Below are 25160 nucleotides of genomic sequence, written 5' to 3' on the forward strand. Positions count from 1 at the left end.
CGGGACACGCTTGGACCCACTGTAGACACAGCATTCAAAGTGAAGCGTCCCCTGAACTAAGATGCTTTCCGTCTGAATCATCATTTTATTAGTTACTGGAAAGACTTGAATGGATGATTTTAAGAAGGATTAGATCTTATACAGCCATCAAATGGACTTCTGATTTCATTATTACATCTTTATTTAACTGTGAACTGAGCATGTGAAAAGGGGGGTAGAAATAAAAAGTGTGATACATAATTTAAATAACTGTCCTTGAAACAATTTCACCACCAAAATGTAAAGATCATAAACGTTTTGGACTATTTTTCGACTTCTTATACTATTTTAATCACTCTTGATTACCAACACTGCTTAAAAACAATATCTAAAAATAACTAAGGATAATTTCCCATAATGCAATGCATAAAAAAGCATGACATGAAAAGATTCAGTTGCTTTATAATTGTGGAGCCATTAGTTTAGTCTTGTTTACCAGGAAGAGCAACTGCAGATGCTGTCTGATGACAATAAGTCATTAGCAAAGAGCGAGAGTTATGTAGCTTCTCAGAAGTTAGCAGAGATGGACAAAAATATGTAAAAACAATCTCTGGCCATTAGGACAGCTCACACTAAACTTAACTGGCATCCAATGAGTCATTTATGCTACGCCTGATAATGGGAATAAATGTATGCTAAAATACCTGTTAGTAAGCATAGCTGGCAGAAAGCAGACTAGACTTTAAACAATTGTAAACTTTCATTTGGATTATCTAAAAATAAGCAAACTGCTTAAATACTTCATAAAACTCAGAGGCTGCTCAGTAGAGCTGAGACGATATGCTTTTGTCCTGATTTGATTTGATTCCGGTTTGTTTTGGGTGCCAATTAGATTTTAATTGAGACTCTCTAAAATCTTCTTTGTTGCTTAATTTTGTAGATTAAAAACAAAAAAAATTTATATCTTGATTTCAATTAGGAAAAAACACATTAGCTAGACCTGTTGTAATTACCAAGAAGACAAGTAAAAAGATTAAAAAAATAAATAAATAAATTAAAAAAAAAAATGATGATTTTTATTTATTTTTTAAAAAATCAATTTTTTAACAAAAAAAAAATCTAAAATTTGTGAAGGAAAAAATCCCGATATTCAATTTTTCAATTCAATTTTCCTACCTCTACTGCTCAGTGGTTTAAAGTCAATGTCCTAAACCATCGATATAAACCATCGATATGTACATCGATTTGATGGCGCCATTGAACAACAATGTTTGCTCTATATTTAAAATAAAATTAAATTCAAAGAATAAAAAGATGAACAAAAATGTCTTAAATTTGTGACAATCTGAAAACAAAAGCAACGTGGCAATATTCTTAAGTTGCTTATGATAAAACCAAATCAGCTTACCGCAACAGCAAACGTTCATGATCCTAAGAAGAAAGTTTCTGGTGGTTGGCTTCCACGGAGCACAACCAACACAAATTACCTTTTTTTTTTTTTTTTTTTTTTTTTTTTTTAATTTTATTTAAATCCATGTCAAAATAAAGAGCATTGTTATTTCCTCCCTTACTTCTGTTAACATAACATTCTCACTTTACAACAAAACAACAGACTTACTCACAGGTGATTTAATCAGGTAAAATGTGTGACTGCTGGTTGAGGTGAAGTATTAATAGATATTGCTTCATTCACAGTTTCTAACTGTGCTAAAAAAAAAACAAAAAAAACCCAAACAAACAAACTTAATCACAGGCTTTACTAGAATCTAGCTGCAGAGACTGGAAAGAGTTTCATTATTCCATTTATTAATAGTTTCTGGCTTTCACCAGAGAGTTGCTGTATAAGCTGCGACTAAAATATCTGGAATCGCAACTATTGCATCATGCATGTGCAATCTGAATTTTCCCAAGCTTATATTTATGCATGTGCAAGATGATTATTGTATTATAAAGGCTGCTTTGTTTCATTATACTTCTTTCTTTCCCGCACCAGTCATTCTTTATTTTCGCGCTTCCTTTTGCAGCTGTAACCAAGTTTACTTGATCTATTATTCAAAAAAGCTAAAATGTTAAAAAGCAAGAAGAAGAAAGCGAGAAACAGCCCCAATCTGAATAGCTAAATAAGTCCCCAACATAAATGAGACTGTAGGCTACAGGAAGAGTGTACTGCACCCTATGTTGCGTCCATACTGTTGGCAGATATGCACGGTCCGCTGAAGGTAACTCCGACGTAACTACCAGATAATAAAAAAAAAAATTAAAAAAAAATTAAAAAAAACTAACCTTGAAACTTTGAAGCTACACGGAGAGAAAAAACACAAAACCCACAGGAAGCTACACACAACCTCAAACACTGAGCCCCTCTCCACATCTTCACAGCACAGCCATTGCTCAACTGAGGGGGTTAAAGGGTGTGTCTGAGTGTCTCCGTTCTGATAAATAATGGGACGGCGTGGTGGTACAGTGATTAGGATGCTGACATCACAGCACTGACCTGCTGCTGTAGTTGTCAGGAACTTTTCTGTGTGGAGTATACATGGCTTTCCTCTTATATGCTCTGGTCTCCTCAAAGAGATGCTCAAGTTGTTTGGTTTGTGGTCTTGCAGACGCTATCACCAGTTCAGATAATGTACATATGAAATTGGCAGGTTATGAGTCTTTACTCTTCTGCCTCTGCTTCTACTGGAATAGAGTGTCAACTTGTCCACTTGGGGGGGGGGGGGGGATGTTCAGAGGTGGGCTTGTCTCCATAACCTGGATTTGAGTCCCTGGTGTGCTAGCAGAAGTGAACCACTGTGGGACCTTGAGCTAGGCCCCCTTAGCCCCTCCCAATGGTTCCCCAGGTGCCAAAACAATTTTCAAGACTACACAAGATTCCTGTTGGCAAAAAAAAAAAAAAAAAAGAAGAAAAAGTTTCTTCCTGCCTTCAGTTTTCCATGCATGTGATGATAATCTTTCAGATTACGTTTAGGTCGAACATAACTTAACCAAGTCTGAAATATTTCAGTTTTATTTAGCAAAATTTATGAGAATTTATACATTATACATGAGGAGATAACAGCTGTGGTCACGCTGCAGCTGCTCTGCAGACATGTGCAAAGAAAAGCGAGCGCTAATGCATTTCTAGGACTCTTCTGAGAGTGAAATAGTCAGTTTGCACATTACAAAGCTAGACTTAACCATTGACTATGTTTTCACACAAAGTATAAGAACAAAGATGTTAAACTACCAATACTGACTTTGTAACTTAAACTACATAAAGACAAATGACATCTATTTCATTTTTAGTTTTTTCTTTGTTTCCAATATTTTATAAAATAGTTTTTTTTAGATGTCTAAAAAAAAAAAACCAAAACTGTGTAAAAGGCAGAATACCACCAAGTCTTTACAAATTAATAAAAACACTACAATGGCAAATAGAAAAATAAGATGAAATAAAAAGAAGAATGTAAGAGTAAATGTTGTACTTCTGATAAGTTATTGCTTTTAATGAGTCAGTTTCATATTACTAGATCACAAAATTCACCCTTGTCACTCCGCTACTAGTCCAGCTGCACTGGCTGTCCATTACTGGTTCTAACTTATAGAGCTCCACACAACCAAGCTCCAGGCTATATGAGAGATCTTTTAAAGCCTTACTTTCCCAGCAGGTCCCCGAGATCTGCTGACCAGGGTCTGCTGGCTGTTTTACATCTGAGTCTGTGATCTCATTCAAAAGCAGCTTAAGACACATCTTTTTAACCTTGCTTTTTATTTTGTTTTTCTGTTTTCTTTATGTTATATGTTGTTTTAAAATATTTTGTGTTTTGTGGTGAAGCATTTTGTGATTTTTTATCTTGAAAGACGCTATATAAATAAAGATTTACTTACCTATTTACTTATATACAAGTTTTTTTTTAATGTACTGTGCCACCGATCAAGTGGACCAAATGATGATTTTTAACCGATGAATGATAAAAATGAACTTAATCCAAAATGTATGTGGTGTGAACTATAATTTTTTTCTACGAAATCAGTCACAGAAAAACAAGAACAGGGGGGTAATGTGCGACAAAGTTATGACAAATGCATGATTAACTCCATTCCTATTCTTAGAAGCTGCACATGTCAAGTACATAATGATTAAGAACTAAAATCATAATTCCAGCCCATCTTTTTATCAGTGTCTTCTTGCTCTGCAGAGGTCTGAGATGGAGACTCAGGCAGGGGTTGACATTTAACATGAGAGAGAGGCAGCAGGTAGTTGAGACAGTTCTAGGAAGTGGCTTTTACGATCAGTCAAATCCCTTTGCGGAAACAAGTAATTTTCCTAGAATCTCTGCACCTCTTGCAGAAGAACAGAGCTGTATTACAATGGGACCGTACCATCAACCCCCAACTGTCTCCACAAGATCAGGTACCAAAAGAGAAAAGAAAGATAAAGTCAGGATTTGCTTGATTGGCTTTTCATACTAAGCAATGAGGTGTTGTGGTGTCACTGGAAGAGTTGGGATTGCATAACACAATCACACAAAGAAAACTAAAATGAACCAAATAAGAAGAGGACACAACCAGCAGTACAAGACGGTGACGGTTTAATCCTCAGTTTGTGTCTCTAAAGTTCAGACCTCTGATAAGAAAGGCACAGCGGGTTATTTGAATGCAACGTGAGGTCACGTATTTGCATCAAGATGCAAATGACTGACAAAAAATTGTAAGTCAGGGTAAATAAAAACCGTTTAAAAAAACAAGAGGAGAAAGCTTTTACATGAAATTAATAATTCACTCATTGCAAGAAAGCATTTACCTCTACCCTAGTTGTCACATTTACTGAAACTGACGCAGAGGGGATGTGTTTCAGGCGTAGCATTTCTTACAGATGTTTTCTTGTGGCTGAATGAAAAGATGACAACAGGCAAGGGATGTGGCTAACAGTGTATTCGAGACAGAAGGCCTAAAATGTGTTTAAAATGTAATATTGATTAACCAAGATGTGGAGCAATCGGCTTCACTGCTAAACAGCAAAAATCTCAATGCATCAAAAAGCGTTTATAATTAGGTGACTTAAAAAGAGAGCTTATGATTAAGCTGCATATTTGAATGCATTATATAGCACATATAACATGAACTTTGTGTGTGTGTGTGTGTGTGTGTGTGTGTGTGTGTGTGTGTGTGTGTGTGTGTGTGTGTGTGGGAGAGGTGTTTGGGGATATCTCCCTGCCGCTGCTTGTGTGACGAGGTGAGGATGAAGAGATGAAGGTGGGTGGAACACATTGTGGGTGGTAAACAGGGCCAAAACAGGAAAGCGTGGGCTCATCCGACAGTCACCTCTGAGCTTATACGAGGCTGTCACCATGTAGAAAATAAGGTGAGTCGCTGGTGAAATATACTGAGGCAGCAATTTGTCACTGTTGAGGTGTTTTAACCTCATATCCTCAGCTTTGAAAGGGAGGAATAAAATGCTTATTGGCCATAGTTTATATATATATATATATATATATATATATATATATATATATATATATATATATATATACACACATATATATATTTATATATAAACTTTCTGCTGTATATGGGTTAATGTTGTACATAAACAGTCTATGCAAACCTACAAACAGGCTTTTCTTGTGCCAAGTCTTAGCCACTCTCATTGTCTTTTGTCTATAAAGGTTCAGCTTCTTTGTTAATCTGATATTTGGTCTTCAGCAGCTTTCTCAGGACTTTCAAGGTCTCAAAGTTGCTGTTTTTTTTAGCTTTTTTTGGGGGGGGGGGGGGGGATAATGGCATAGTCTGCACCCATTTTCAGTCCAGTTCTTGAACTTGACCATTTTTAGAAAACACTGCTCTTTTGTTTTAGCCACTTAACACGGACACATAATTTATTTATTCATACAAATGGCACCCAACTTCAGAGATGAGCTAATATTGTCTTGAAACATAAGACAACTTGGCAATTTACCCATTTTATATTTTATCTGAAGGCACTTCTGCCTGTTCCAAACGTATACCACAATTTGAGGTAACAAGAGAGCTTGTCCAAGTCCAATGTGAATTTTTGAGCTTATTAGATTTGCACATATTCAGCTTTTGCTTTATATACTGTATTCTCACTAATATATCTGTAATAATTGCACATATGTCTGGACAATGAGTGGCTCTGACCTTTCGAACAGCACTAAGCAACACAAGCCTGATCCATTGAGAAACACTCAACATGTTTTAGATCAATGACTGTAACATTTTATCTGCCACTGCAGTGTAATGCTAGAGGACAGGGAGACCAGGTTTCACAAACATGTTGTTTGATTTAGCCTGTTGTGCATCAATCTGAATTTACAAAAGAGGATTAGTGCAACCCCATACCCAGCCTGTCACCAATGTGTACATGGGCTTTTGAAAAGGTGTCTGCAACAACCAGCATGTAGTTATATCACTGTTGGCATCTCTTGTGCTGGGAGAGTACCTGTTCTTAACCAGGAGCTACGAAACACCCAACAAGCACTGGTAGCTTAGCCAGGGTTAATTAGTAAGTTGGGATCTACTTGAGCAAGAAGTGCTAAAATATGCACAGAGTTATAGTCCTGTAATTAATGTGTTTGAGATTAAAGTGTCCTAGAAATGTCACGTGTTTTTCTCTTGGAAACGGCTCCACGCTGCCACAGAAGCTGACCGAGACAGAGAGAAAGCAGGCAGAGTAGCCATGAGTCAGCCAGAGCCAGCCCCCTGCCTCATGCTGAAATCAGAGAAACCACAAGAATGTAACAGCTTCTGTTATTATCCCTCCCTGCTGCCTCGAAGCCTGATGGCCTGCCCCAGAAAATAGCAGAGAGGCTGCCTGTTTCTCTCCCTCCCTTTCCCTTACACACACGCACACACACACACACACACACACACACACACACTTGCTCTCATCTCTGACACACTGATTTCTCTCAGGGTACGGCTGTCCATTTTTGCTTGCTTTCTATCTGAGCGCACATCCACCACATTACAAGTAAACACACAGAGGACCTGACAGAGCAAAATCACACAGACTTTAATTTGCTTTTGCTGCTGAGATTTGCAGCAAATACCAATCTAGGAAAACTCCAACATAAAAGCCAAGCAGATCCAGAGAAAGTAACAAGCCAGTAGACGCAGAGTGAAGCCCTGATATTCACAACACATTGCCCTGATATTCAACAACTCTGAAGTCTTTTACAGAGCTCCTGAGTGTGTTGTTACCGACTGGTTGTAAAAGTTTTAAGTGTGCAATAAATTCAGTGTAGTGACAACTAAGGAGATCACAGTTACTTCATACTTCTCTTAAATGCCACGATTAATTAATCATAAAGATCCCTCAATAAAGTCACTTTCCAGAATTATTCATGTCTAAACCATGTATTTGTGTTTGTCAGAACAGACACAAGGTTATACAAATATCTGCATGTTAGAGTGGGAAATAGCGTGGAGAACACCTCATCATCCTGTAAAATGAGCCATAAAACGTTCTATTTTTCCACCCCTAGTAAATGCTAAGAAACTGGATCATATTCATAAATTTTTGAAATTCCACACATTGGAATTACATATTATACATTACATTACATACACATTACATAATTACTATTGTGTCATTTACAGTAGAATTTTCTAATTGTGTGACATCAGCGCAATGTGTCGAGTTCAGCAGCATTTATTCAACGCTACATTATACAGATGTAAAAAGCTTTGAGACAGATGCCTTTTTTAATTTGTCATTGAACAGCAGGTGGTAGAAGAACCTGGATCAAATCTCAGTTATACGACCTTGTTCCTTTTACTCTTCCAGTGTTGCTTATGTTTTAACAGCAGCTACTCTGCTGAAGGACAGCTGGAAGACAAAAGCTATGGAGATGTTTTGCCTCATTTTTCACAAATCTGTGCTCAGATTCCAGAGCTTTCATCTGCACGTGTTTATCTGTTTTCTCAGGGAAATCCAAGTAGTTACTTCATATTTATTTGTTGTTTACAGAACATGGGCGTTTTTTTTATTAGAATGGGACTTCTTTCTTATTTAACTTTGTTGCTGTATTATAAAGGGTCTGTAGGCATCAAGAGATAAATAAAACTCAGGGTGCATTCAGTTCCGCTACACTCGGTCCGATTGGGGACTCGGCTCAGTTGTGGGTGGGGGGGGGTGTATATCTACGCGAACCGAGATCGCATTCACGCTGCACTTTGGTCAAACCAGCCAAACCACTAGAATAATGTGTCCCAATTCTCTCCAAAGGTAGCGCTGCACTAGTATTTAGCAAAATAGAAGACAAGACCACGTGAAGAAGAAAACTTCCACTTGCAAGCTAATCATGGAGACGAAACTATCGCTGTTTTGGGTTTTTATTTTGTCTTATGCAAGAATCTCACAGAAATTCACTGCAATGGACGCAGTATGAACAACAAACGAGGCAGAGGACTATTAACGCCGTCGCTACGGATTTACCAACAAAGCTACACCAAATGCAGGAAGTGACTATTTTTGTAAACCAAGACCTGTGTTTTTAGGCAGGCCAAATCTGCTTCTTTGACCTGAAACAGAATTCGCTTGACGCATTCACATTTTCCCAAAACGAAGCGGACTTTCTGAGCAAACGGACTCAGATACGAATCAAAAAGGCTGATGTGAATGTGCCCTGAGAAGACTTGAAAGGATTGCACATGAGATCTTACAGATTTATAGTGTTGTGAATTTAATCAGGGCATAATAATCATGAATATATGTCAATAGTCATAGCAAGAAAATCCACAATCCTGGCATCCCAGTGACAAGCAACACATAATGTTAACCTTGACATGGCAAACAATGAAAACAACTTCATCTTTAAAAAAGAGAAAAATCAATTTGTACAGAAACAAGAGCTTCTTGTGTCAGCAGTTATGTGCGATCCTCACTGCTGCACACTGAAGGCCTTCATGTGTCACAAAAGGCTGACTCAGCAGCTCCTCACATTTTTCAGAGGGGGGGGAAACCCGCCCAGTGGCCTTGTTTCTGCCTCTGACACAAACACAGTTGTAGCAAACTACAAACAAGCGACTGTCCGTGTCTCCCAGCTCTGCGCTAACATACAGTAAAACTCTAAGCGGTCTAAAAGACCTTTTGCAAGATCACTTAGTGTGGAAAAGGGAAGAGAGTATACCTGAGGAAACGTCAACTCCTCTCCTCAGGCTGTGAGGTCAAGCTAATAAAGGTTGGGGCAGGCCAAAATGTCAGCAGAAGAGCACAACAGTTTACGCACGTCATCAACCCTTTTGCTCACCCCTGCTGCATCTTCTCCCTGTCACTGTGACTATCTTTTCACAGCCCACATCTAGGCCATGTGCACACATCTGTTGGCCCAACAGTGAAAATGGTAAAACAGTTTTGCCTTGGACAATCTGGTCAAGTGAAAAATTATTTATGACCAATGAAGAGGTGGGAAAATAAATTTTTAAAAAGAGAGAAAGACAGGGAATTAAACAGCAAAAACAGGCATGGCAGTAAAGTTAATGGAAGCAATATGAAATAAAAACAAAGAAAATATCCTGTTGAGTTGGATATGAAATCTCTTTTTGCTTCCTCTGCAATTGCCCGAGAAAAACATACGACAGATAAAACTTGGTTTTGCCAAGCCAACGGCTGATGTTCCAGAAAAAACTCGGGTCTTATGCGCAAAGAGCGAAAACAAGACAGCAGGAAACAACTTTAAAGAAAGTAAACCAACCAAAGAACAGATGCAAAACCAAATCCAAAACCTAACTGCCTTGTGCAACACTAAATGCAATCATAGCAGGGACAAAGCGGAGTAAAGAGCCATCCATTTCTGGCTCTGGCCCTCCGTTCTGAACCAACTGTGTCCTTTGCCCTCCTGAGGTATTCAAAGCTCTTTAAGCAGCTGTTTGAAAGGCAAACCTGAAGAGCCGAAGCTACACACACACACAAACACAGACGTGTGCAGCTCAAATTCACCCAAGTGGCAGGTTATAACGGGCATGCAGAGGGGGGGGGGGGGTCGACAACTCCTTGCTGAGCACAAGTCTACACACCAGGGGCAACTACATGTACGAGAAGTGTACGAAGAACAGTGAAGTGTTTGTGTTGCTGTGTGTGTACGCATGCTGGGGGAGAATGGGACGGATGACACAGTGAAGGTAAGGACAAGCCAAAACATGCGCTGGAGCCAAAGTACGAAGAGAAGAACCACAAACCAGCTGTACTCACATACCTGAGGGTCGTAAAAAATGAGGCTGTTGTGGAAGAGATAAAAAATAAATAAATAAATTTAAAAAAAATCTAAATTCATGGCTTCAGTATCAGTTTGAGTGAATCTCAAGCCTGATCAAAATCAATTTATTCATTCATTATACTTTAGTTTGTTCGGGCTGAAAAAGTTCTGGCAACTTTCTTCAACTTTGTCTCAGAAAATCCTTTAAAACATCAAACTATATCATCTTACTCACACAGCAGCCTTTCTTGTTCTCCAACACGACGGACTCCAGGCAGGTTGTCCGATTAGACTATCAACACATTTTCCAAACATTTTGTTTAGGCTTTCCCATTTTCACACAGATCGCAAAACCTATGTGCGATCTACTTCTCATAGCTAACTATAATTTTAGCCTGGCTTATAACGTTCTTCAGAGTGATGAGCAGCAGAAGTCAAACAAAAAAAGACAACAGGTTAAAATGAAGGCATATCAATGAGTAAGAAACGTATTTATACTGAACTGGCGAAAAATAAAACGGTACTTAAGGTAATGTTAACCGCAGGATACTAACTACTTTTTATGTGACATAAAAGAACAAATAAAAAGAAAAAAAAGAAACACGACACCTCTGTTGAACATTCAGTGATTTCATTTGCTATAATTGGCTCCAAACAATGACAAATACGGTGACAAACAAAAAATAATTGCAATTTAAAATGTTTTCCCATATTATAATGTACAATTTTACCCCGTGTTCCAAGTAACATGAACACGACTGCTGCTTATGACGGCATATCCAAGCAGATACCCAAAGTGGGTCCTTCACTATTGCTGCTGGTTGCTGCTTCACTAGTAAGTATTCAGACCCTTCTATTAACTACTTTTCAGAAAAACAACTAGTGACAAATCTAGCGATTTGTTCAGATGTCACTGGAGACTTACGGAGACTGACTTGCATCATTCCTGCTTTTCTCTCAATGAGCAGTAATACCGCTGTACTGCCCTCGACCTTCCCAAAACACTCACAGAAGCCATGTTGTACCCAATCATGCACTCCTGTGAAAAACAGTGCTTTTCATTGCAGGGGTGCACATTTTGCAAGCAATTGTGTTAATATGGTAAGAATTAAAATATGAATATAAACCAAGAATAATGGTAATTATGATTTTTTTTTCATAAGCAAACAGCCCTATTATCTACCCCATCTGGCAATCATCCAATCTACCAGATAAGGATCCTGCTTTCTGTGGAAACTCGCAGAGATCAGGGTTAACAAACCAAATTACACCAAACTCCCCCAAGACACACCCTTGATGGCAACAGGGCTTGTGTCAATAAGTGGTCCATAAAACCCAACCGAACAATTTCTGGGCCCCCTTTAGTTGCACACAGGAGGATGGTATGGTATGGCAAGGACGAAGTTACTGGCAACACGTACTACAGTCCATTGACTAAGGGATAGAAAAATGTCCGTTCACTCAACAAAAGCAAACGCAGCAGAAAAACAGCCCATAGCACTTCAGTTGTTTCACTTCACCATTCATTAACATTGAAAAGATACAAAAAAGAAGCCAGAAAACAATGGTAAAGTGTGGTCGACTCTGTACTACTAACATTCCTGCTTTCATGTCATTGTGCCACGTTTATTGCTGTCATACTACGACACTACATCAGGAGTTTGAGCTGACCCCCCCCCCCCCCCCCCCTACAATGTGAGGGTCTGACTTGTTATGGAAACACTTGGCTGACCAGGCCATTCTGAACCATACTGCTTGGACCTGAACCATACCACTGAGAGAAAAAGGCCTTATGTCTCTATTTTGCTAACCCCCAGGCTGTGTACTGAGCTGCAAGCTCCTCCTGCATGCAGTTCAGGTACCTGGAAGTACTCCCTTGTAATTGACAGCCTTGTCATTACGCTTTTCTGGATTTTTGGAGCCTTTCACAGAATTTGCATGTTAACAATTGAAGAGAAGCTGCCACACGACAGCATAAACCTACGCTCGAGTGCAAGAGCACATTTCGTCAGATGCGCCAGCCCTACCACACGCAGACGCTGCGCGAGTATAAATCCAGCTTTCACGTATCATCTTAAATGCTCCACAGAGCTTTTTTTCTATCATATAAACAAATGTGTACCTCTTTCATTAGTTTACAGGTTTGATTTTATCAAAGTAGCTAATTACATCCAGGGGTCAATCGTTTCAAATATACAAATGTAAGTGAATATAAGTCAGATCACTGCAGGTGACAATACTGATTCTTACACTGATAAACGCCTTTGTGACTAACAAGTAGGTCAACAAAAATATTAAATAAACATTAAGGATCAGTTTATGGCCTTTTTTTCTTTTTTTAAAAAAAGAAAAAAAAAAAGGTTTGACTTAGCTTGTTGAGTGTTTTTTTTACCCCATAATTTCACTCTGGCTTTTATCCTTTCAAATGGCATAGAAGCTTGCGGTTTTCTGAAAACTGCCCCGTGATCTATTATTTCCAACGCATCAATGGCCAGAAAGACAACCAAATGCAGGGTTTTCCCATTTCAATCAATCCTCACAAGACAGGGGATGAATTTCACAACTTGTAGTCCTTTGCTTCTTTTGTTCTCAAATCCTCAGATGAACTTCCATCATTGTGTGCTCCTCTGATATGGACTTGATAAGAGCTGTACCGCGGCCAACTTTCTTACTACTCCCAGTGTGGAAACAAAAAGGACCATCCTTTCATATGCTGGGCTGACCTGATTATCCTGCATGATAGTCAGTCTAAATATCTGGGCTGTTTCACAAACATGCACCTAAAGTATAGCTTTGATCAACGTCATAGTGAAACTGCAAACAGAAAAGAGACGAATTATCCTATTTGGTGGTTTTCTATAGGAAAACTCAACAATAAGTGTCTTAATAAAGGTTTTAGGACATCACAACTCCCTCAGTATAGCTTCTCAATGAAGGGATCAGATTACACGGTGTCCCTCCAAACTATACTCTGAATTGGAGTTTTGATGATGGTAGCACTACAAAGAAACCTCTGTATTGTAGTGCTTTCACACTCCAACCATTCAGTGCTCTTTCCATCCTAAAAGAGAAGCTTTTCCAAAAGGATAAAAACATTACATCATAAGATAATAGATCATTTGAAGATAGGCTTTCTATTGATTTGAAGTAACCCAACAAAAAGTGCACATAATTTATATCAGTAAAATGTTATATGGATTACATTTAAACAGCATCTTTCTACCTGTTGTCCATCTGAAACATTTCATATTAAAAAATAGATTTACAAACACATTTTAAAGACTCACGCCCACATAAACTCGCATTTTGATCTATATGCTAAAAATTTACCCAAAGATACTTTAACACACTGGAAGATCCATCTAGTGCTTCTCTGATAGATGGACATGCAGCTCTTATGAGGCACTGAACATCATCTTGTACATGGTCTGAGAAGCAAAATAATGTGATAAATATTGACTAAAACAAGAAACATGATAACAACCATGTAAAGAGAGTAACTGGTGAAGGTTGATGGAAATTGGTTGTATTTGTTTTGGAAGACAGACTGCTGATGGGAAAAAGGTTTGCAGTGTCTAAGGAAATGTTCTTGTTGACATTCCCATCAAACAAATCTCTTGGTACAAAAACAGTAAATAAAATCTAACAAGTGACGAAGGCCTTTTAATAGTTAAAACACCTGATATAACAAAAGCAACATGGCTTTGAGATGCTACCACTAGCCCAGTTGAACCAAGTCTCTACAACGTAATTTTCTGTATTTCTCTTATTGTCCACAAAAGGACATATTTGTTGTGTGTAGGACTTTTTAAAGTGCGTTTACAATACACAACTGATCGGTGACGGGACGTCACAGACTGCAATATTTTTTATGATTCAACTAGCTGCTGGTGATTCAACCCATTTTGTTCAGAAAGTTGTTGAATTTTTCTCTCTACAGTTTCCCCCAGTCTGGAATATGACCCAAGTGTTTTCACCAACGTTTAATTTCCCATGTTTAATTTATTCACCGTACCTTCGTAAAGTCTATTGTGTGTTTGTATTTTCCTTTCTCCCAGTATCACTGGGTCCCTGGACCCCCATCTCCTGCACTCTAGCTGTGACTGATCTTCATAGTTTATACTAGTGTTCTTCTATCCTGGTCTTCAGGACCTATTGCAGTACACCTTTTAGAGGTAACATTTCATTGTAATGTGCATTTTATTTTATGTCTGCTTTCTTGGCCAAGGCTCACCTAAAAACAAGACGTTAAGCTCAGTGTGGCTTTTTCCTTGTTAAATCAAGGTCAATAAACACACCTGAATGAAATGAAAGGCTCATTGTGAGGCTTGCAAATAACTTGAGGTAGTTTGTTCATCTGAATAAGGTGTGTCGGAGTAGGAACAAGGTTTTTATTGTAAAACTTAAGTGGTTTATGACCAACTTGTGCCGTTTCAGCAAACCAACTCACTGGATGTTTGAGAATATTACTTTAATTTGAAGTTAATCTGAATTAACACGCATGAACCAGAAAAACTGAAGCTAAAAACTGAAAGAAAATCGGTGTGTGTGTGTGCTTGGAGGGGGAGCATAACCCATCAAAAATAAATCAGAAGAACTAAAACTTAATCATTAGATCATTTTCACATGCATATGAAGTTCTTCAACCGTCCAGATATTAATATACATTGTTCATTTGTAACTCAGTTCATTTGTACCCGTTCCACAAGGCCACATGTTTTTTTTCTTCTGGTGTTCCCAGGCAGAGAATAACTGAGCTCATGCAGACACGTTTTTTAGTTTTCCCTCCTTTCTTTTTTAAACTAAAAAGGCAAAAATCCTGAAAGCCTCATCCATGTCTGGAAGTGTTTGTCTCCAACAAATGAAAATAAAATGTGCCACTGTCAACACTTGCTTCCCATTTTGGAAGACTAAATCCGTCAAGACAGTTTCATCCTGGCATTCTGTCGCGTTGGTACCTTCCAGTTAATAAACACAGCTGTGTTTGGAGTTTTGAAGATGATTTTTGTTAGCAGAGTCATGCCATATCTGCCTCAGCAACAGACCACTAACTAGCTGCCTTTCGAGGAGCTTTCTGGGTAGATGTTTGTGTGAACGAATAGTTGTTATACTGGATCATTTAAGCAATGGCAATCTATCTAAAAATACATGAGCAAAATACTGCAAGAATCCAGCCACTGTTAAAGCACATGTTCCAGTTTCCCCACCTATACATTTGCAGTGCTTCCTGGCTGCAAACAAGACTTTCTGATTGTCATGGTGAATGGACAGGCAGCTAGCCATCTTAATTTTGAGGGCTAAGGACAACAACCAAACATAGATCACTGCTACGTCCAGAAAGAACCTTCTAGTTAAGCCTCCTTTAGTTTCTAAATACAAGTCTTATCAACTATGTTATTACTTTGAGCACTGGGTTAAAAACAGCAGGAGGATGATAGAGAATAAACTAAATACATGACAGAGTTATACAACCTCTGGCAATGGTCCCAAACCTACTAGTGTAAGATACACAAATGCTTGCATCTTTCAAGGCTGATAATGTATCTTGCCTGCAGCACCCAGCCAGTTTTCTTCTTACCGACACACCAACACTAAGCCATCATTGCTGCAGCGTACCAAGCTGAGATGGAGGGTGTCCCTCACCAACCTTAAGACCAAAAAACAGGCTGCAAGGCAAAGAAAAAGAAAAAGTAATGGACAAAACTGAAAAGACGCACAAGAGGCAGGCAAGAATGGTTTCATTTTCAAGAAGGAAGAAGGTCAACAGCAGCTATCGCATCAATCTAACCATGTGTGATTAGAAGACAACATGGAAGTCACAATCGAAATTAACTATGGTCTGTTGGGTTTGCTCAAGACCCACTCCACGCAGTTTGTATAAATGCTCCTGCTTCTGGCCCACCCCATGGCGTACAAACATCTCAGGCTTTAAAAACTCACAAGAACAAAGGCCGGCCTTTGACGACTCTTTTACAGGTCAGCCAGCTTATGATGTTTAACAATGAGGATCTCAACCTTTTGCATCTCACGTCTGAAGACTGTATGTGGATTTGCTACACCACTAATTTTCACAGAATTGCCCTGGTGTAAAAGAATTATACTTGCAGCAAATCTAGTAAACATTTTAACAGAAAAACTCTTCTTTCACTTCCTCTTCACATTGTTGCCAGAAACACTCATTTCTGGCAACAATGATTGCCAGAAACACTCATTTCTGGCAACAATGATGCTCCACCACAGTTTTGCATGCAAACTACCACCCAATGTCTACCCACACACCAACAGTGGCCTTTGGTCATTGCTCACACTGCATCTAACCATTATGAGCTTATCCGCATAAACTGATCTTTAAAAGAAAGTCCAACGTGACCAGTTTATAATACAAGTTTAACACCTTATTTGAATTAAAAACACCTTAGCTGTTGTATGGTCACAACACTATTATTAAGATTTTTTTTTTTTTTTTTTTTTTATTTTGAACACACAAATTGCATACTGGAGCCACTATATCAGAGGAATATAAAAAAAATCTATTATCTCAAACTCCCCATCTCATCCTGCGTAACAGCTCATAAGAAACGGATGTATATCGTCCCTTTATATTAAGAATGAATGTTTGACTAATTCAAAATCAATTTGTTATGGTTACTTAACTATTTTGCTCTTCATTATAACCATTGTTAAATCTGAGAAGGCATCCTGAGATCTAATACTCTCTGACTTCTAAGTTACTCCCGAAGGACTCCCCCCTGCTAGCAGGTGCAGTTTATCCCAATTACCCTTGCCACACCTGTGCCTCCTCAGTTTTCCATCATTTGTACTTCTCTCTTCTTCACTTCTCCCTCTCACTTTTTGCAATCATTCACATTCTCAGTCTCCACTTTACTCTAACAACTCAGTAGTTCACTATGGATACGGCAGGTTCAGGTGGGCCACTCAAATAAGGCAAGCCTGTTGCTACAGGCAATTTAATCTTCACCAGCTGAGCCCATCCACGCCTTAAACGAAAGACTTGAGCGGAGCAAAAGGAGCACATCTGAAGTTCAACCCAGAATTCTCTTCAGCCCACAATTTATGAATTTATAATGTGTGTAAAAATAAAAACGGCAAAGGCACCATTTTTATTTCATGAAACAGACTTCGCTTACCCTTATTTAGTTGCGTTGTGCACAGCACATCTATTATATCTTTACTCAAACCGCACCATCTCAAGGTTTCATCTTTGCTTATATGTGGTTTCATTTGCAGTAAAATGAGCCAATTTCAGCATAGTAGTAGCATATCTTTACTCCAAAAAACCCTAGTACTTATATGCTGCAAAGTAATCTTTGTCTTAGCAAATGATATGGTGGAAATTAACAGCGTGGTATGATGTCCTCAATAAGAATATGTAGCATGACAGACCTAATTCCCATCAGTTTTACACCAGGATTCCCACATGAATTCAGGTCAGAACAGCAAAAAACAGTAGGTCAAATACAATCTCTTGCGTTCCATCTGGTAAGTTTTGCTATTTAATTGTCTAGAAAAAGCCTTGCAGGAATAATTCAAGGTGTCAAATGAGTCAGAAGGTAAAATGGCACAGGATAAAACACACTTCTGATGTCACCTCCAGGAATCCCTGGGGATTCCCAACCATATTTTGGAGTTTGGTACTGCAGAGCACTGAATCGAGCCACTGCATTTCATTGACAATTTGCAGGAACAGGATGAGGCATCTCATTCAAGTCTAACTGCGACATGAGTTTATAGTCATGTTGCAGTTTAAGATGGCGAAAAGGACCAGAAAGAGAGAGAAAAAAGGAGGGAGTGGGGGGTGCATAAAGGCTAGACAAACAGGACTTAGCAGGGTCCATATGATCTCAGCAGCAGCAGCAGACTGGCAAGCAGCAGGCAGCAGAGGAACCAACTGCGACCCGAAAGATGTGGCACGGATGGTGGGGGGGATTACGTCATCGACAAAAAAAAGGAGGACGCCTCATCACAGCAAACCATCACATCCATGACGGAACACCAAACGATCACCACCACCACCACGTCATTTGAATATTTCCTGCGCAAAATACCGATTTTTTTTCCTCCCACCCTTTTCAATGCAACTAGAAGCAGGGTATCCATAAGCAGCTTATCCATGCAGGCCAGAGAGCTGGTGTGGCATTTCCAGAATGTGACATGAACATGAGAGCAGTGCAAACAAGCTCCAATTATTTACTTTTCAATGACCAAACCGCACGCGCGTCAAATAAATCCCCCGACCCAAAGGAGCAACACCGCCACAAAACACACTGTAATATCAAAAAACATATAGGCATGCCATATTTAAAGCCACATTTGTAGCACTGGTAACGCCGCACTGGTTTCCTCTAAACGCTAACTGGACTCCGGCATTAGACAGCTTATTGTACTCTGTATCCAATGAATACGACCTATTTATCTGGGATATATGTTATGTCGAACCAGTGCAGTAAGAATAAATTATTATCTCCTGAATACACATTTATATTCCAGCCAATACTTTGCATATTAGACTGGTCCCGTTTTGTGGCCACGCAAATTAAAACGCAATATATATTTATTTATTTATTGCTTTTGGGTTTTTTTTATTTATTTATTTTAAACGCAATATATATTGAATGGGCAACGAAACAGCTAGCTGAGGCTACACTACCCTTGGCTATTGAGATTATAGATTTAAGAATGAGTATGAATGTCCCTTTTTTGTCACTGCTGGAAGACTCCATTCAAACAGACACAGGTGTAATTATGAAAAGGGCTCTTAGGAGCAGCGTTACCTGGTGTTATTTGGCAATATTAGCCATGTTAGCCCTGCAGAGAGCAACTTAGATAGAAGTGACAGCGCTAAGCTAACTAGCTAACGTCAACTAGCTGTGGTGGCCTGTGAATAAGTGCCTTTCTTACCGTCATAAACTGCTCCAGGGGCGTCCAGCTTTTAAGGAATATATTTGTTGCTGTGTGAGAAAATGTTTTGTGTAGGGGCGATGTAGCCCGAACATCCAAGATCAGTTCGCCCACTGCCGATGAAAGCCGAGCATCATCACCATCATCACCGTCTACATCAGTACTCGGCACTCGGCGCTGCCTCTCACACATCCATCCAGCAAAGTGGGGCCTCCTCCGGGCTCTACCATGCGACTGGCTCGGCGACGACGGATAATCCACAGAACAGGAGCCCCCGCAGTAACCATTGGCTAGACACGGCGCCTAGCAGTCATTTCAGGTCGAGAGAATGAGAAATGTAATCCCACGCATGCGTAAAAAAAAAAAACGTGCAATGTGTGGTTTGATAAAGAAGCTAGACATTAAAAGTGTCCATTCACAAAACAGGTTGGGGTTTTTTTTATTCTGACTTTGCCAACATGGATCAGCCCGTTGTTTCCAGCGCTCCCTGATCCCTCTGCAGCTGCTTTGCCTGCCTGCTTGTCTTGCAGCACAGCAGCGAGCCGTACGGCTACGTAATCACGCAAACGTAACGCACAGGGGCGGGGCCACGCTGCGGGAGACGCGCTGTTTGAGAGCTCACGCAGACCTGCTATAAAGGTATTAAAATGTTTTTATGTTTACCGATATTACATCAGGAACTGGCAAACACAATATTATATGATATACATAATATATTCTAAAAGATTATTGCTGGTTTACCAACTATAGATTGGACATTAATAGGCGGTAATGCAAATATACCACTGTTTTTTCATAAAGTATAAGCATTAAAATAAAAATATGCCTTGAATTTACACTTTTTCTAGAGAACAGTTCGCTTTTTTTTTTTTTTTATTTTTTTTTTTTAGTTAAATTACATTTCTGTATTTACACAAATATACAACTTTCAAAGTGGATGTAATCAGTCATTTTTAAAAATGTGTTGTTTTTGTTTCCTTTAACGATTTTTTTTCCATTATATTTCACGCACAAACTTTCCCATTCAACCTAATGATTATGCTGCCTGGTCATTCATTAATAGTGTTCAAAGAAAGGCTGTGAGACTGTACAGAGACACTGACCTCCAGTGGCTCAAAAAGGAACACGCTGCAACATAACAAAGGCCCCTTGTACAGATAGTTCTCCAAGGCATACAATGAGGTAAATTGATGAAGCGGAGTGGTGAAAGCAAGATAATAATCCCAGTGTTGTTGGTACACACACACCAAACGCCACTTTGTTGACGGGAAAATTATAAAGTGGAGCTACAGATTGAAAGCTTTTTGAATGGAGAGCTCTTCTTCAATTTTCTCCACAACTTGTACATTTTTTGTCTGTATGAACCCAGATATTTCAATTCAGAAACATTTGTGGAAGCACTCCAGAAATAGAGCATATGCTAAAGTCAACTATCTGCAGCAAAAGCAATGCACTGGAACAAATCCTGCATTTTGTGTAATGCAGAGAGGATAAATGCATGCTCCTGCAGACTGACACACCCAGGCTTCCTATCTGACTAACAAACTCCTGCTGTAAATATGTAGGTCCTCTCGGCTTAATCCATTGTATATTTTGATAATTTATTTATATACTTATCAGCAAACATGCTCTGTAACTTTGATCTCATTGACCTAAGTTTAAAAAAAGTGACATTTGAGTTTTCGCTTCTTTGGTCTGTACTGCAGAGAAGCAATAAAATAAAAATAAAAAAATCTATCTGCTACACAATTAATTACATGCTGCTATATTTAGCTTATCCCACAGGGTCCAAGATTGGAAATGTAATTAAAACACCATAACTGAACCTTCTTAATATCCAGACAGTAGGGCTGTGACGGTATGGTTTTGTCCCGATTCGATTCCTATTTTTTGGGTCCCGATTTGATTTAAATTGCAAATCTCACAATTCTTCAATATTGCTGATTGTAGAAGATTAAAAACAAAAAAGAAATGTATAAAACTTTTTTTTGCTCGTCTTTTTTCTTGATTTCAGTTAGTAAAAAAAAAAAAAAACACAGTAGCCAGACCATCATTCAAGAAGACTAGTAAAAAGATCAATAAAAACAATAAAAATTACAAAAAATTTATGTTGGATTATTTTTATTTATTTGAAAAAAAATGTTAATACTGGATTTTAAAATTTTGAAGCAAAGCATCCCGATTTTTGATTTTTCTATTATTCGATTTTCCCACCCCTAGCAGATAGATGACCTCGGGGGGAAATAAGTGCTACATGATGAGTTCTGAGTCACTATATTAAGATTTTTATCACTAAGTAATTTATTTGGATCGAGATGGCTCGATCTATAAACTAAATCTACATGCAAGGAATGCAACTACATTCCTATTCTTTGTTGAGTAAACTTTGATGTTTTCCATACATGCACTTCAAACAACCATAAGATGAAGATGAGAGTATTATATAATATAAACGTTCATATAAGGAAGGGTTTCAGCTGTGACCCATTTTAAAATTTGAACACAAAATGCAATGCATTGATTGACAAATCAAACAAAATGAAAAAAAAGACATTTAAAAAGAGAACATCAAAATGCATTTTTAACAAGAAGCTGCCATTTCTCTGCAGGCAGTTGCAGAGAAGCATTCAGCTGAGCATGTAAACACTTTAGAATTAAGGTCAGCACTTGATGCTGAGGATGATGCCTCATCGAAGTGCTGCCAGTTAAATCACTGTGAAAGGATCAAATATTTCTTGTAAGAAAGGAAATAATGAGGGTTTAATCTTTTCTTTAAAATAATAATGAAATCAAGGGGGACAAATAATATCTGTATCTCAGGATAATCCAGAAAATGTGCTTCCAGAATTAGCATGAGCGGTCCTTCTTTGGAAGGATGCAGCTCCAGTACACATGAGGTTTATGGATATACTGGAATAAGTAGAATTTTTTTTAAATGAAATTCTGCTGCTCTTTAGATTTGCATAAAACTGTAAAGGAAAAAGTCTTTATTATGAGGGAATGAGTGGGATTTTTTTTTTTGCCATTTTTGTCCCTCCTCGCTTTATGCCTTTCTTTACTTGGATGCATCATCATTCCTCAGGGACTTGGCAGTAGTAGATCTTCTTTTATTTATTTTATCAATTAATATTTTTTTGTGAAAGAATTTAGACAATTTCACAAAATATGAACACTAGTCAAACAAGAAAACATAGAAATTACTCTGCCGTTATGTCACAATTTATTACATATAATGTGATTGTGATTGGCGACCCTTCCAGGTTGTATCTCGCCTCTCACCTGCTAATTGCTGTGATAGGCTGCAGCTTTCCTGAAACCCTTAATTGGACTAAGCAGTTTGGAAATTCATTATTTAAACATCCTACAAGACACAGTTTGTCATTTGAAATCATCAACATGCTTTCTTGACATAACGCCATCTGATTTTTTAAAAAGTTTTTATCTCAGTAGAAACTGACCTCCTGCTTACTGCCAACAGCTCACTGGCATTAGATATGTTTCCAAGTCAAAAGAACTCTAGACGCCTTTATAATAAACAACAACAGACTTGTCTCTAACCTCAGTTTTATTTTGAAGATAATTGAGAAAGTTGAGTTCAACCAGCTTAATGACTTCTGAAATGAAAACTGAAATCTTGATCACAGCACTGAAACAGCTCCGGTCAAAGTCTTAAACGACATTAAGTTTAATACTAATTCTGCTCATGGATCAGTTCTGGTTCTGTTGGATCTACCAAACAAGTCTGTAACCTTGGAGTGTTGATAGACTCGGATCCCACTTCCCGCACCCATATCAAAGAAGCTTTCTGCCAACTCAGAAGCAGCAACAGAATTAAAAGCTGAAACTGGCTGAAAATCTTAACACCTTTTATGCCAGGTTTGAAGTTTCACACCCCTCCTCCACCCCCCTCACTGCACAAGTCTCTTCAGCCACTCCGGAGCCACACCCCTCCCCCACCACCTTCACCACTGTGGATAGTACAATCCCCTCTGACCACCCCTCCCCCTCCACTGCCTTCTCGGTGACAGAAGAGGATGTGCTCAAGCTTTTCCGTAAGCAAAACCCACGGAAAGCTCCGGGCCCAGATGGTGTCTCCCCCGCCACCCTGAGACACTGTGCAGGCGAACTGTCTCCGGTCTTCACGGACATTTTTAACATCTCCCTGGAGTCCTGCCATGTTCCAGCCTGCTTCAAGCTGTCCACCATCGTCCCTGTCCCCAAGAAGCCCCGTATCACTGGACTTAATGACTACGGGCCCGTGGCGTTGACGTCTGTAGTCATGAAGTCATTTGAGCGCCTGGTCCTCCCTCATCTCAAGTCCTTCACCTCCCCCCTCCTGGACCCTCTGCAGTTCGCCTACAGAGCCAACAGGTCTGTAGACGATGCCATCAACCTAGCCCTTCACTTCATCCTGCAGCACCTGGACTCCCCGGGAACCTACGCTAGGATCCTGTTTGTGGACTTCAGCTCTGCATTCAACACCATCCTCCCTGCTCTGCTCCAGGACAAGCTCTCCCAGCTCAACGTGCCCGACTCTACCTGTAGGTGGATCACTGACTTCCTGACGGACCGGAGGCAGAGCGTGCGGCTGGGGAAGAATGTCTCCACTACTCGGACTATCAGCACAGGATCTCCACAGGGCTGTGTACTTTCTCCCCTTCTCTTCTCCCTGTACACCAACTGCTGCACCTCCAGCCATGACTCTGTTAAACTGATCAAGTTTGCGGACGACACCACCCTCATCGGGCTCATCTCTGACGGTGATGAGTCTGTCTACAGGAGGGAGGTAGACCGGCTGGTGTCCTGGTGCAGCAGCAACAACCTGGAGCTCAATGCTCAGAAGACAGTGGAGATGATCGTGGACTTCAGGAAAGTCACAGCTCCCTCTCCACCAGTTTAACATCTTTACGCTGGTTTCCAGTCTGGACACATCACACCAGTTTTAACATCTTTATGCTGGTTTCCAGTCTGGACACATCACACCAGTTTTAACATTTTTACACTGGTTTCCAGTCTGGACACATCCCACCAGTTTTAACATCTTTATGCTGGTTTCCAGTCTGGACACATCACACCAGTTTAACATCTTTATGCTGGTTTCCAGTCTGGACACATCACACCAGTTTAACATCTTTATGCTGGTTTCCAGTCTGGACACATCACACCAGTTTTAACATCTTTATGCTGGTTTCCAGTCTGGACACATCACACCAGTTTTAACATTTTTACACTGGTTTCCAGTCTGGACACATCACACCAGTTTAACATCTTTATGCTGGTTTCCAGTCTGGACACATCACACCAGTTTAACATCTTTATGCTGGTTTCCAGTCTGGACACATCACACCAGTTTAACATCTTTACACTGGTTTCCAGTCTGGACACATCACACCAGTTTTAACATCTTTACACTGGTTTCCAGTCTGGACACATCACACCAGTTTTAACATCTTTACACTGGTTTCCAGTCAGTCACAGGAGAGCTTTTAAAACCCTGCTGATTGTTTACAGAATCCCAGAACGGTTCTGGACCAGAACACATCTGATATGTTCAGAGAATGTAAACCAGGAAGATCTTAGATCCACAGACTCAGGTCAATTAGTCCAGACCGAGTCCAGACCAGAAACCGGACCAGAGTCTAGACCAGAAACCGGACTAGAGTCTAGACCAGATACCGGACCAGAGTTCAGACCAGAGTCCGGACCAGAGTCCAGACCAGAAACCGGACCAGAGTCCAGACCAGAGTCCAGACCAAATATTGGACCAGAGTTCAGACCTGATACCGGACCAGAGTCCAGACCAGAGTCCAGACCAGATATTGGACCAGAGACCAGACCAGAGTCCAGACCAGATACCGGACCAGAGTCCAGACCAGAGACCAGATCAGAGTCCAGACTAAACCTGGAGAAGCAGGTTCAAAAATAGTTTCCTATATTAGATAAATATCAAAGCAAATCTTACAGTACAGCCAGAGCCTTCTGATGGTATCAGGCTCATGATGGCAGTAAAACATCATGACCTCGGTTTCAGAAAGCCTTTAAGCATCGCTACTAGATCAG

The 25160-nt window shown here is 39.5% G+C and overlaps 1 protein-coding gene across 1 annotated transcript in view; it reads right to left on the minus strand.

The window, feature by feature from the left end:
• ptpn4a (protein tyrosine phosphatase non-receptor type 4a) overlaps nucleotides 1–19583 on the minus strand; it is an 84311-nt gene extending 64728 nt beyond the window's left edge. Inside the window, exon 1 of the mRNA XM_079254132.1 lies at nucleotides 19101–19583. The gene's annotated coding sequence lies outside the window, so the exon portion shown is untranslated. The remainder of the gene's footprint in view (nucleotides 1–19100) is intronic.
• Nucleotides 19584–25160: the final 5577 nt, after the last annotated feature.

This window comes from Telmatherina bonti (genome assembly GCF_933228915.1).
Source record: "Telmatherina bonti genome assembly, chromosome: 15".
Classification (NCBI taxonomy): Eukaryota; Metazoa; Chordata; class Actinopteri; order Atheriniformes; family Telmatherinidae; genus Telmatherina; species Telmatherina bonti.